Source organism: Macaca nemestrina, chromosome 5 (assembly GCF_043159975.1).
Source record: "Macaca nemestrina isolate mMacNem1 chromosome 5, mMacNem.hap1, whole genome shotgun sequence".
Taxonomy (NCBI): Eukaryota; Metazoa; Chordata; class Mammalia; order Primates; family Cercopithecidae; genus Macaca; species Macaca nemestrina.
This window is the reverse complement of record NC_092129.1, coordinates 175,394,622-175,408,634: the sequence shown is the minus strand read 5'-3', so window position 1 is coordinate 175,408,634 and position 14,013 is coordinate 175,394,622. Positions and strand designations below refer to the sequence as shown.

General features: G+C 35.0%; 1 long non-coding RNA gene across 4 annotated transcripts in view; it reads left to right on the top strand.

The window, feature by feature from the left end:
* Positions 1-14,013, top strand: part of LOC105487408 (uncharacterized) — a 357,156-nt gene that overhangs the window by 335,425 nt on the left and 7,718 nt on the right. For all 4 annotated transcript variants that reach the window (XR_011624043.1, XR_011624045.1, XR_011624050.1 and 1 more), the window contains exon 6: positions 4,906-5,094. This is a non-coding gene — a long non-coding RNA (uncharacterized lncRNA). The remainder of the gene's footprint in view (positions 1-4,905; positions 5,095-14,013) is intronic.

Below are 14,013 nucleotides of genomic sequence, written 5' to 3'. Positions count from 1 at the left end.
CAATACTACCACTGATACTATACTTAGCAAAACCGGATTTTTTTTCATGGTTATATTTGTCCACGGGGTCTCTCTCACTAGGGATGTATAATCATACACTATGTTTTAAAGTCACTTGAAAAAAATCCCCCTTTTTCTAATGGTGTCAATTTGACACATATTTAAATTAACTTATTTTATTTGGCTTTGGATATTACAAGTTATTTTTTAACATTTAATTTTGGTTTATGATTATGTGAACTATTTACCTATGTACATGGTTCCAAAATAAATTCTACAAAGCAAGGTATATTCAGAGAAGTCTAGCTTCTACCCCTGTACCTTTCTATGCCTGTTGCCACTACCTTTCATCTTTCGATGTCCTTTTAAAGGAATTCTGGTTTGTCCTGTCATTTTCAATGTAAGAAAATATTGGTTTATGCTTTCATTTCAACATACAAAATATAAAGGATAGCATATGAAACACAGTTTTCTGTTCCTTGGATATGCTTCTTAAGGTCTCTCATTGTATCAGGTCATTAATATCTACTTTGAGACCTTCAGTCTGTACTAAATGAAACTGTGGATGACATGCTTACTACCGTAGGCACACATGGATTGTTGATTTTTCTTTCTCTCTGAAATTGATCAATCCAGATACTTCCTGCATCTGAAAGACCTCCTGCGCTAAAATAGCTCTGCGTCACACTTCCAAATTTTGTGAAAGTTTGCCAACTGAATTTTCAGCCTCAGTCTTTCTCACTAATGCTACATCTTACAGTTGGTGAGAAACAATCACATTTTCCTAAAAACTTAGTTAAGAACATAAAAAGATATTAAATTCATCTTAGCGTGGTGTTGTAGTGTATTTGGGTTTGCCTGAACATTTTTATGTACAAAATGTGGTAAAATATCTTTGAACATCAGATCCCACTTTTAACATAAGGTATTCATAGGAGCAGAGACCCCAAATTGGGCTTCCCAAACTTCTTAAGACTTTGGGTTACCCAAACATCTGAAGACTTAAAACTTTTAAGTGAGAAGTTGAAATGGGAGATGTGAGGCATTCTCATTACTGGTGGATCTTAGAACTACCAAATGGATATAAGGATATATTCACTTATGTACTTTGGTTCACACATTTTCCAAAATCATGGGGTGGGTGGAAGTATAGATAATTTTTAAAAAATATCTTGCTGGGCGTGTCTAGGATATATTGTCTCTTAATCAGTCTCTTCTCCTTTTTGGCAGAGATAAAAAGACTTTGCTCTTCTCAACTCCTTTTGACAGCACAGGGGAACACGTGACATGATATTTACTCCACATCTGATAGCCTGTCACTTTACAAAACAATATTTGAGGCTGGGTACAGTGGCTCATCCCTGTAATCCCAGCACTTTGGAAGTCCAAGGTGAGTGGATCACCTGAGGTCAGGAGTTTGAGACCAGCCTGGTCAACATGGTGAAACCCTGTCTCTACTAAAAATATAAAAGTTAGCCAGGCATGGTGGTGTGTGCCTGTAGTCTCAGTTACCAGGGAGGCTGAGGCACGAGAATTGGTTAAACCCAGGAGGCAGAGGTTGCAGTGAGCCCAGATGGCGCCACCGCACTCCAGCCTGGGTGACCCATTGATACTCTGTCTCAACAAACAAACAAACAAACAACGATGTTTGAGTACAACTCTAGGCCAAAGACCACCTATTCTTGGTAATGACAACTGTCTAATAATTGTTCAGTTGGTACCAACAGTGCTCAGAGAGGGCATGGTGTGATGACATGCACTTCATGCCCAAGTAACTAAATTTGTCAACATATTCAATGCTTACAGGACACAGGACTGGGCTGTGACCCTTGGCAAGCCTCCCAAGCTATTCAGTGATGTTAGACAACCCACTTACCCTCTCTGAAATTTACTTTTCTTATCTGTAATATGCAGCTATTGTACGGCTAAGTCAGATTTCTTCCAACCCTAAAATTCTGCAACTATTGGTCTAGCATGAGCCTAACTAACATCAGTGAATGATGATATAAGTGTAAACTGTAATAAAATCCTCATTTTTCTCACAAAATCACTTTGATTTCAGATTTGTAAGTGTTTTTCTGTTTGGAAAGGGACTTTAGAGGTGGGGTGTACAGATACTCATATTTTTTAGCCTAGTGTGTTGGAGAGAAGGAACTATTAAACTATTAAGAAGGAGGTTGCAGCAAGTTGAACAACTTAGATTTTTTAGATTGAGTTATAGATTTGAAAACTCTGGTGCTCTTAAATATTCAGATCCATGAAGTTACTCTTTCACATGGGGACAATGAAACTTTCTGAAATCACATGGAAAATATTGTACAGAAAGGCAAAAACCAGAAGCTTTTATTGAGCAGTTACGTGCTGCATACTTTCAAATGAATTCACTCATTTAAACCTTACAGAAACTCTGTGTTATGTATTACTATTGTTGTTTCTAATGTCAGACTCAGTTATGTTAGTTACTTCTCCCAACATCACACAGCTTCTAAGGAATTAGGCACTGACTGGACTTCAAACGGTTGTTAGAAGTTAATATGTTAAAGGAGCTTAGAAGAGTATTCAGTACCTACTATGCACTATAACTTGACCTATTCTCCTCCTCCTCCTCTTCCTCCTCCTCCCTCTCCTGCCACTATTGTCATTGTCTTCTGTCCCCCTCCTCTTTCCCTTCCCTTTCCTCTTCCCCTTTCCCCTCCCCTTCCCCCTCCCCCTTCCTCCTCCCCTTCCTCGTCCTCTTCCTCTTCTTCTTCTTCTTCTTCTTCCTCTTCTTCTCCTTTCTTCCCCAGAAGTTCATTGTATTTACCTGGTGAGAGTACAGTGATCTCAGGTTTGCAGGCTGAGTTGCCTGCATTTAAATACACACACTGCCGTCTAGGTGAAAGGCAGAGTGCAAACTGCTTTATCTATGCAATCTGTAAAAAACTTAAACAACATGTGGCATATGCTGTGTATACAGTAAATATAAACTCTTACTTTTAATATAGTTCTTTTACATATTGATTCTGCAGAAATAATTCTTCAAAAGGTACTATTCATGGTGCTATTATAAATAGGCTAGAGAGTACAGTAGATGCTAGAGTAGAAGATATTGATAACACTCATTTTATTGGTCGTATTATTTGGTATAATGGAGTACAAAATGATTTCTCCTGTCGTCTTCATGCTTAGAGACCTGAAGTCAGTTTAAGTCAGTCTGCTTTTTAAAAGTAATTCTTCTGACATCTAGTTTTGATGGTGATTTTTAAAAGGTCAATTCTAAATAAGGTCTGTTTTTTTTCTCAGCAAATGCTTATTTTTCTACTTTGAAGTCAGGAGATACATAGTTGAAATATGATACCCTTAATCTCTTAATTTGTAGACTTCCACCTACCCATTCATTCTATTGTTGCCTCACCAAGCACTCAGATTTGTATTACACAGTGGAAAGAAAATCAACCTTGGAATAACACATCTCGTATTGAAGTGACATTCTGCCACTTGTTACCTGTGTGATCTTGGAAAATTTACTTAATTCCTCTGAGCCTCAACATTCTCAAGTGAGCAATTAGATGCCTCACTTCAGTTTGGCCGACCGGTCCACAAATGTAGCCAGGGCAACAAATCTGTTTTCTTCCCAGAATATGGTGCAAGCATTGCCACGCACAAAGTGTGTCTGGACTGGTGTTTAGCTGCATGTGTTTTGCCCCATGCTTTTGTCCTGTCTAAAATAAGAATGTCTAAGACTATAGAGCTGGAAATGGTCTTAGACCTCATCCTGTCCAAGTTTCCTCTTTAACAGATGAGAAAATTTGGGTCCAGACAGGGTAAAAGAGACATGCCTCAAAATCGAATCAGTTAAACTATAATGCATCATATTGTTTGTGCCTTTATTTTTCCCTTTATCCTTTCCTTCCTATTTCACAATAAAAATGAGCACCCTCACTTATCTGTCTTTAGAAAATTACCTTTCTCTGACATTCAATATTCAAGAAAGGTATATATTTTTTGTAATCCACTTTTTTCTTCTTACAGCATATCTTGGGATATTGAAAATACCCCATTTTTGCAAATAAATCTATAAATTTAAAGAAGTGTCAATCTAAATATCCAAAATATACTTTATGGAACTTTGTAAGTCAATTATAAAGATGAGGTGAGGGAAAGAAACTATAGTAATGCGCAAGAAAAATTTTAAAGGAGGAGTGAAGGAGAACTTTTTCTACAGATATCAAAATGTAATATAAAACTATAGTAAATCAAATTATGTGGTTTTTGGCACTAGCATAGAATAATAGATCAATAGAACAGACTAGATTCCAGGGAAAAAAAACTACGACTGTAATAAAAATAGCATTTTAAGTCAGTGGGAAGTCATTTAATAAATGATATTGGGATAATTGGATATATACATAGATAAGAAAGAATGAAACTAAAATTGGTCTTATGCATATGTAATGAATATTGCAATCTCATGTGCTTTTAAAATACCCTGTGGAGTGTGTGTGTGTGTGTGTGTGTGTGTGTGTGTGTGCGTGTGTATAAAATGTCAGGGAAGGAAATCATTAGAGTGAAGGAAAGAGGTTAAGATAATTTTTTATTTTTTGACTCTTTGTAAGTCTATTTTTTAAATATTTTTAATTTTCCTATACCTTTTGTGATTATAAAATAAAGATTTCAAGCACAAAAATCACTTCATTACATTGCACATTTTCTTAAAAATTTCAGGAACCTGTATATGTGCGTGCATATGTTATAAACCAAACCGTAATTTGAATTAAAGTGGGGTAACTACACTTCATTGGAATTAGAGGGCTTCCTTTCAAAAATGTGAGCATCATTCCCTGGTCGCCCCAGTTCTTAGGTTTAGAATTTGGTGCATCTGGTTTTCTTTAATTTTACTTATTTCTATTAACCCTTACAATCTAGGTGCCATGATGGAGATTAACCACGTCATGCTGACTTCTAAAAGATCCGGTTTATCCTGGACCCCATTACCTGCTTCTGCTTAAGCTTTTGTTGAGGAAATTTTTCTGCAGCTGAAATGAAGTTTGAAGGCTTGAAGAACAGTGATTTCCATGTGACCTAGTGTAGCTTGGAAGAATGAAGTTCTGATTTGTAAGTAGAATCATTTCCTATTGTGGTAGACCAGTAAACTCGGAATAACAACAAGTATATGTTAAATAAATATAATTAAACAATAGTAAACATTAAATTTAGAGACTATTTTTAATGCTCCATTTGTATGAACTCACTGAATCCTCACAATAGCTGTGAGGTTGTTTCATTCATGAGGAAACTACAGCACAGAGAGGTTGGTAACTTGCCTGAATTCACAGAGTTAATAAGGATTGGTACCAGGACTGACGTTCAGGTCATCTTGTTCCTAAGCCTGTTCCCTAATCACAGCCAATGATGCAATGAATATTCTTTTTTTTTTTTTTTTTTTTTTTTTAGCTCACTGCAAGCTCCGCCTCCTGGGTTCACGCCATTCTCTTGCCTCAGCCTCCCGAGTAGCTGGGACTACAGGTGCCCACCACCACGCCCAGCTAATTTTTTGAAGTTTTAGTAGAGACAGGGTTTCACCATGTTAGCCAGGATGGTCTCGATCTCCTGATGTCGTGATCCGCCCACCTTGGCCCCCCAAAGTGCTGGGCTTACAGGCATGAGCCACCGCGCCTGGCAACAATGAATATTCTTATGTACGTTTTCTTACATTCACATGTACAAGGTTTTTCCAAGTGTGGCATTCTTGGCTGTAGGTTATACACATCTTCAGCTTTACTATATATTGACAATTTATTCTCTTTCTCCATGTCCTAACACTTTTAAGCAACTTTTAATATTGGTCAGTCTGATGAGTGTGAAGAGTTAGATCATTGTGTTTTAAATATTCATTTCATTTATAACTAGAGAGTTTGAAATGTTTGCACTGGGTTTGGTCCATAGATTTGTAAGTTTTTTTAATTCTGAATACGAAATCATATTTTCTGTATAAATATCCCTGGACACTTTGTTCTGTTTCTCTGCTCTGTTTCCCTAGCCATGCCGTAATACACATTGTCAGAGTTACATGAGTTTTTCCTCTTTTACCTCCTCTTCCTCCTCCTCCTCGTCCTTCTAAAACATTGTGTATCTGATAGGATGAATCCCTTACCCTTTTTACCTTCAAAATAGAATTGATCATTTGTAGCCTTTTAGCTCTTTCATATAAACATAAAGATAAGGTTGTCAAGCTCTAGGAAAAAATTCTGTTGCATTGAATATGTGAATTAATTTAGGAAATTAGTTATGCTGATTCTATCTAGCCTGCTCTTTCTGAAAATGGTGGTAGTAAAATTAGTTGCTGAAGCTTTAGTGGTTAATGAATCTTACTGGTTTTTCTGTGACTGGTTGCTAAAATGGATTAACAGTTTCTAAAGTACTTATGAGCATGACCTCTATCATATGTCAAGTGCTATGGCTAAAGTCTTACAAAATTTATTGTTGTTGGTGTTGTTTTAATAAATATTGAGATATTTCTAGATTGTGTTTTTTATTGATGTGATTGTTGCTATTTCACTGAAGTAATATAGATGTTAGAGATATATGGAGTCACATTTGTACACTGATAACCACCATTTGTTAGCCAAGCCTGAGTGTTTGGGATTCTTTAATGACTTATTTGGCTCTAATTCATAAAGCTTAGGGTGATTGTGAGTCCAGGCCCTGCTGAGCTGGGGCCAAGTGTTGCAATGAATGTTCCAAGCACTTGATGGTGTTGAATGATTCCAACTTAGAGACTGGAATGGAATTTTAGTATATCTATTTTAAATTTCTTCATGTTAAATATACAATCTAAAATTGTGACAGTTCAGTCAGATAGTCTCAGATAAACAAGTTTAAATAACCAAACAAAAATCTCTGGAGGAGTTTATATATCTTGGCTCTGCTGCCTTCAAAATCCTTGTGAATAAGAAACCAAATTCTGAGGTTGATACTTTTTCTTTAGAGTTATGAACATCCCGTTGTCAGAAAAACAGAGGTTACCACATATATTTCAATTGTTAATATTATACATATCACCACTTTTTCTTTAGTTAATCTTGGACCACGCTTCCTGAAACAGCCTCTCCCACATGCCAAGTATTGTATTTGACCTTTTCACGTCAATTATCTACTTTGTTCTTCACAGCAATCTTGTAGACTACGTATCGATTCCAAATTTACAGATGGACAAATATGGTTGAGAGGGGTTTCCTAAAGTATTATAGCTAGAAACAGCAAAGTTGGGTTTCAAACATGGTGCTATCAAATTCAGGTCTGTATTATTTTCTATCACCCCATTCGTTCTCCCAGTGCCTGGCAATTGAATAAGAAAAAATAAAAATGATAAATCTATACTTTATTTTTGAATAGGTGCTAACTCCTAAAATTCAAAAGAGTTCTTTCTTTAATTCCAGCAGTGATGGCCCAACTTGATACTGACTATTCTGCTGATTTTGTTAATTTGCTCAGAAGCCTAAATTATCTGCTAATAAAACATATTGCACAACTGGACATTCCTAATGTTAGTTACATCTGGAGGTGATCTCACTAAACATTACAGATTTGGCTGTGTGTCTTGGGGGCTTTCTGAAATCCTAACTTTTTGCATCCTTGCCCTACAGGCACAGTTCATACGCTCTAAGTACATAGCCAGATTAGCCATAGCCATGACAAACAGGAACCTTTCCATTTAGGTTTTTCTCTATATTTTATTTGAACTTTGGAAACAGAAGGAAATAGATTTGAAAATAAGATATTTTGGGGGTAGAATTGTCCTAGTTTCTATATTAAATGTTAAAATAACTAAAGACTGTAGACCCAAGAGATTTAAAAGTGTTGTTTAATTTTCTAGTAGTAGAAGAAATGATTAACAGACCAACACTCTTTCAAAAGTTGATATAACACTTACATGAAAGAACCAGAGAAAAGATCAGAAAGGATGGCGCCAGTTCAAGGGGCTTAAAGAACAAACTCTCTTTTCATGTAGAAACTTTTCAGTGGTTGACTATAAGGAATGACAGCAAAGAAACAGAAGACAAATCCATGCTGACATGTTCTGCTGCTCCTGCATCCAACTACAGAGGCCAAAGTCTTAGGGTGACTTTAAGGCAAATTATGGTCCAATTGTGCAATTCCATTTTCACTTGAAAAGTAAAAACTGATACAGTGTCAATATTCTTGTCCTAAGACATCTTCTTTACAGTGATAAAAGAACTGTATTGGGTATCGGTGGCATTAGTGCTAATCCGGACCATCTCTGGCTCACTATGTTACACAGGCAAGCCTATGCCTTAGATCTTCTGTAGTACCTGAGTTGAGGACTACTAGTGAAACTGCCTTATAGTTCAAAAAATGTCTCTATACTGGATCTCTAAGGTTTTTTTCCAACTCTAAACCTTTGTGAATCTCAGCCTGACTGGGTGCTAGGGTAGGATTAACAAGAAGTTAATAACCCTAGCTAGTAGTGTCAAATTGTAAAATTATAAAACATCTCTATGAAATGAACTTTATGCAATAGTACATATCTCACAAAACACTAGAAAGTATAATTGGTTCTCTTTATCCAGAAACAAAGGACAAATTAGATAGACTAGAAAGATTCAGACTCATACGCCAAACACTAGCTAAGTTCAACTTCTGCTTCTTTCACACAAATACTGTATGACCTTAGAGGAACCATTTAATGTTTCTTCGTTTCCTGTCTGTAAATTGAAGGGACTATGTTATGTGATTTAAATTCTTCAGCATCTAAAAGCCGAAACACTTCTCAATTATTTTATATGAAATGCAGATCAATTTTGGGAAGCATACTATGGGTAGCTGATAATATAGGGGAAAGATCTAACTATATTGGAGGAAACCAAGAAATACCTAGCATTATAATTAAAGCAAGTTGCCACATAAGTTCTCATATACTTGGGCACAACTCTTCAAGCCCTCCTCAGCCTGCAAACATAGATCTTAAATTCTTAAGATTATAATAGATATCTGTAAAATCAATTTGTTCAAGAGCTTTTCAATTTTATTGTTTAATTTGCTGGGACATTTTGGATAGCTATAGTTCACATGGAAGTTATTTAAAATCATAGGGTAGGCCCTTTTCAGGCTGACATAATTTATCTGTAGCTCTGCTTAGAAGCTGGGATGTGGATGATATGACTTCTATAGGCTCCTGCATGTCCTAGGAATATATGGGTAATTGGTTTTAGCAGTGCTTGAACAGCACATGGTTTCAGTATAGAGTAGGCAGAAGTTGACCCCAGAAAAACAGACATAAATTTTTCTTTTTAAAAAATAAGAGCACTTGAAGAAAGCCTGAAATAAATCCAGAGTTACTATCAACAAAGTGGAGGGAGTCTTACTCATCACAGAGAAAAGTCAGGCTCATTAAAGAAGGTAATTATTACCTCTGACATACAGAACTGTGTGCTGCTTTAAATTAAGGTTCTTAACGAGGCATTTCATTGTATGTCCTTAACTGAAGGATTTAAGGAGGCCAACTGTCTTCCACAGTCAGTGGGAATGGGTGTTCTACGTTCATGAGCTTTACTGGTAGAGAATATTTCAGGAAAGAATAGTTCAGGAATTTAAATACACCAATGTTCACACAATTTCTGAACAGGTTGCTGGTGTGCTGAAAGCCCACCCAAGCTATGTGCTTAAAAATTTAAACTTTGCCACATACTAATGATATGCTAATGAATTTTCATGTTAGACAGATGACGAGAGCATGGTCTCTGTCCTTTTTCTGTTAATGTAATGAATGAACTTTGATAAGCAGTTTTAAGAGGAAGTTGTAAACAGGTTGTAAATGTTTACATGTTTCCGTCATTTTTGTTCGTTTATTTCACCTCCCTTGCTCAACAAATTTCTTTTTATTCTTTCTGTATTGTATTGTTTATAGAATTTAAATATGCTCTCATGCTCTTGCCAGATGAGAATTTGTCTTGATCAGCAAGAAGCCACTTTATCTCTCAAAGCATCCTTTTATCAAAAAGTCTATAAAATTTTTATTGAGTACCAATATCAACTTCTCATGATGCTCATATACATAAACGTGTTATGTTTCGAGGAAAATAAATTGCTTTTCAGTGAATACATTTCTTTAAAAAGACATATTTTACAGCTCTGCTTTTCCAAATTTGAAAATATCTCACCAAACCACAGTGCTATTATAAGAAATGAAATGTGGGTGTTGCTCAAATATAAAGTTTGCATTCTGACTCTTTTTCCAAGCCTATAGCTAAACTCTGGAAAGCCTATAGCCCATTAACATGATTTCCCCAAGGATTTTCACCTGTTCCATCTAAGAGTAAGTGATAGTAGAGCAATTTTGTAACCTCATTTTCTCTATCTATCAGAAGAGCAGCAATGTCTACCAAGCACCCGAGAGACATGCTAGTCCAACATAGAATCTATGATCTGTACCTACTGTAGAGAAAAGAAGTCTAAATCTTTCTAAACTTTCTTATACGAGAGCGTTTGAGTGTGACCCATAATATTACCACCTGATTAAAATCCATTTCCAGTTAAATTACAAAGTCCTAGTGTTAATCACGCGCATCTCACCATGGGACTTTCAAGGTGGGTTCATATCCTTGGTAAGCGCTCAAATGTTCTCTAAGGTCAAATATCCTGTGACAGGAACCATTATGTCAGTGTTTGACACTGACCTAGCTTTAGTCAGTTCCATCATGATGTCATGCTTAAATATGTTTAGTCTGTTTTTTAAATAAATACATCATTTTCTGATTCTGTTACATGCTATCGTTCCAATCTTGACAATTGGTACGGTCTTTATTCTTCCCTGCTTTTTTCTGCCTTGTTTACAGATCACAGAAGAGATGTCCTACTTTGGGCCATTTTAATTAATCCGGTTTCTCCTTATGTATTTCACATGATTTAAAATAAAAATTCTTCAAGATACAAAATTTCTATTAAAATTTTATATCTATAAAATTTCTATTAGACTTTTAAATTCTCAGGGAATTTGGAGTTAAATATTTAAGATAAAAATATTCAGAATCTTTTGTGAATATAAAGGAAATAAATCTTTTGTATGTTACATGTAATATACATGTTTTACTATAGTGCACATTATATATATTTAATATAAATATATTTTATATTTATATATTACTATAGTGCACATTATATATTTCTTACTATAGTACACATTATATATAAAACATATAATTTTTTACTATATATTACTTATATATTTTATATATATAATGTGCACTATAGTAAAATATGTATACTGCATATAATGCACAAAGTAAATATTTAAGATTTTTATCAAAAAGTTTAATTCTACTAATATGTCATCCATTTATTTAAAATGATTCAGTACATTAGTCAATGGCCAGATCTTCATGTCTCAATTCTATGTAGGTAGTCAGAGACCACAAAGCCCAGAGAAAACATGCCTCGGATATGTTTTTTAAAGAATATTCCATTTAAAGCTGGGCACGGTAACTCATACTTGTAATCCTAGCACTTTGGGAGGCTGAAGTGGGAGGATCCCTTGAGCCCAGGAGTTCAAGACCAGCCTGGGCAACACAGTGAGGTCTGGTCTCTTCAAAATACGTATATTGCATTTAAATACATATTCATAATTTTTTCATTAAATTGCAATATTCAATCCCTGAAAGATATTACAGGTGCTCTCATTTTCCCCACAGCTCTTCATACCTAAATCATGTACCTTAAAGCATGTATAGGTCACTTTTCTCACCTGTGAGTTGAAAGGGTTATAGGACACATGTTCTTGTCATATTTGGGGATTATTGAGAGAATTCCCTGGACAATGTCTATTGATAGTCACGGTTATCATGTAAAAGCTCATAGTTCATGAGGCTCTAGACTTATTCTAATCCTGATTTTATAGATGAGAATATAGAAGTTCTACAGTTTAAGCTCAACTCAAAGTGAATATCCAATTTATCAATAATTTAAATAAAAGAAGAAAAGCATATGATTTCAATTTCATGATCCTTCACCTTCTGATTTTTTTTGCAATAAAATAACTCTAGAATTATGAACAAATGTAAATAATTTGATACAATCTAGTGTGTTCTTTCAAAACAGAAATTCCTACAGTTATTAAACATACTAGTGAAAGCTCATTGTCACAGTTTTTGATGTTTGCACTTGGACTTAGAGGCAAACATACCCCTATAAACTTCAAGACTCTACAAGTCCTTAATATGAACTGTTTCTAAGGACGTTTTGACAACTAAGTTGTAGAGATATTACATAAAAAAACAAAACAAAACAAAACAAAAAAACGCTTTAGCATTAGTGTTTAAGGGATCTTTTAAAAGCTTTCATTTTACACTTTTGTTACCCCCCAAGTACAAGTTTATGGCTGCTCATGTGAAGTTTGAGACAAGGCAAAGTAAACTCTCAAATCACCTTCCCATGTAACTGTACTTATTTTGGGCAACAGCTATACACCTCTATTCTTAGCAGAGTCAGCTGAAGCTAATGGCTCTTTTGCTCTGAATCTTACCTTTCAGGACATCATTGACAATCACATCACAACCATCTTCAGATCCCCTACTCTCCTTAAGCATACTCAATTTCCATCACTGTGAAAACCAAATGAAATTCTATTACTTAATATTGCCCCCTCATGACTATCATGGACACCATATCTTTTTCTTTTTTTATTGCCAAATTCATAAATATTCCATAACTCATTGATTTATCCATGCATTCATTCCTAGATTCAACCACTTATTAAGAATGTTAATTGGACATCCGACACTGTGCTTGGGCAGTGGGGAAAATCTTTTGGCTGCGGCTGTCCCTGCCACCAAGACACATAGCGCAGCACTCAGCACATAGTAAATGATTAATAAATAGGAATTCTCCCACGTGCCCCCCACTTCCGTTTTCTCTCCACATTCACCATTTTCCTTCCTTGTTTATTTAAATTTATCAGCCATTTTTTTTTCTCTGTGTAAATAGCACATATGCAAAATGTGGACAGGTAAAAAAAAATTCGTCATTGTAATCATACAATCTTAATTACAACCTTTATTTTTTAACATTCTTTCCAGGAGTTGTTTTTGGTGCATATATATTTTCACGTTGCAGCTTTATATTAATATCATGGTTGCTTATGCTAATGCATAATTGCTTTATCCTGTCCCAAAATCCAAACAACAGAGAAAAGTGTAAGTAATAGAGTAAAAATGAAATGCAATCCTATCATCCTAAGATATCATCTCAACCTTTCAGTGGTTGTGAATTTATTTATTTTCCTATGCACATATATGTAATTTCATAAGGACTGAATATTGTTTAGTGTTCAAATATTTAAAAATTATGCCTGTAATATCTGAAGACACTGTAAATATAAAACTTTCAGGGAATCAACCCTATATTGAGATAAGTCAAAGTTCCTCCCATTGGGTTGCCATCCAGTTTGATGTGCTCTTTTAAGTCGTTTTCAACAAAATTATAGCTAGAAGTAAATATTTAAATATATTATTTTAACAACACAATTGGGTTAGTACTAAATGTATTTTTCTGCAGCCCACTTAATATAACAATGTGTTTTCAACATAGTGCAATATTAATGCATTTAGATTAACCTCATTAAATGTATTCATTTTAAAATTTTTAGCTAAATAATAAATATAAATATGCTTAAAAGCACCAACTACTATAAGACTTGAAAATGAAAATAGCAGTTGTTGGTCTCATCCCTCTCTAACTTACTCCTCAGAAATTCTTTTGGACATTTCTTCTGGCATGAAAATCTGTTTTGAAAAATAACATGCATGCACTTGTATTTCTAGACTTTATTTTGTAAGTTGTTTATTGGTTTCTTACAACAGAAGAATAAAATTTATCTTTTCTAAGGAACTCTCTAAGCCTCCTCATCTTCTTTCACCTGCCTGCCCTCTTGATTTCAATTACAAGTTTTGTATTAAATCACTAGTCCCTGTTTACAGTCTAACAACTAGATGCATATTGTTCATAGTTAAGTAATGCAGA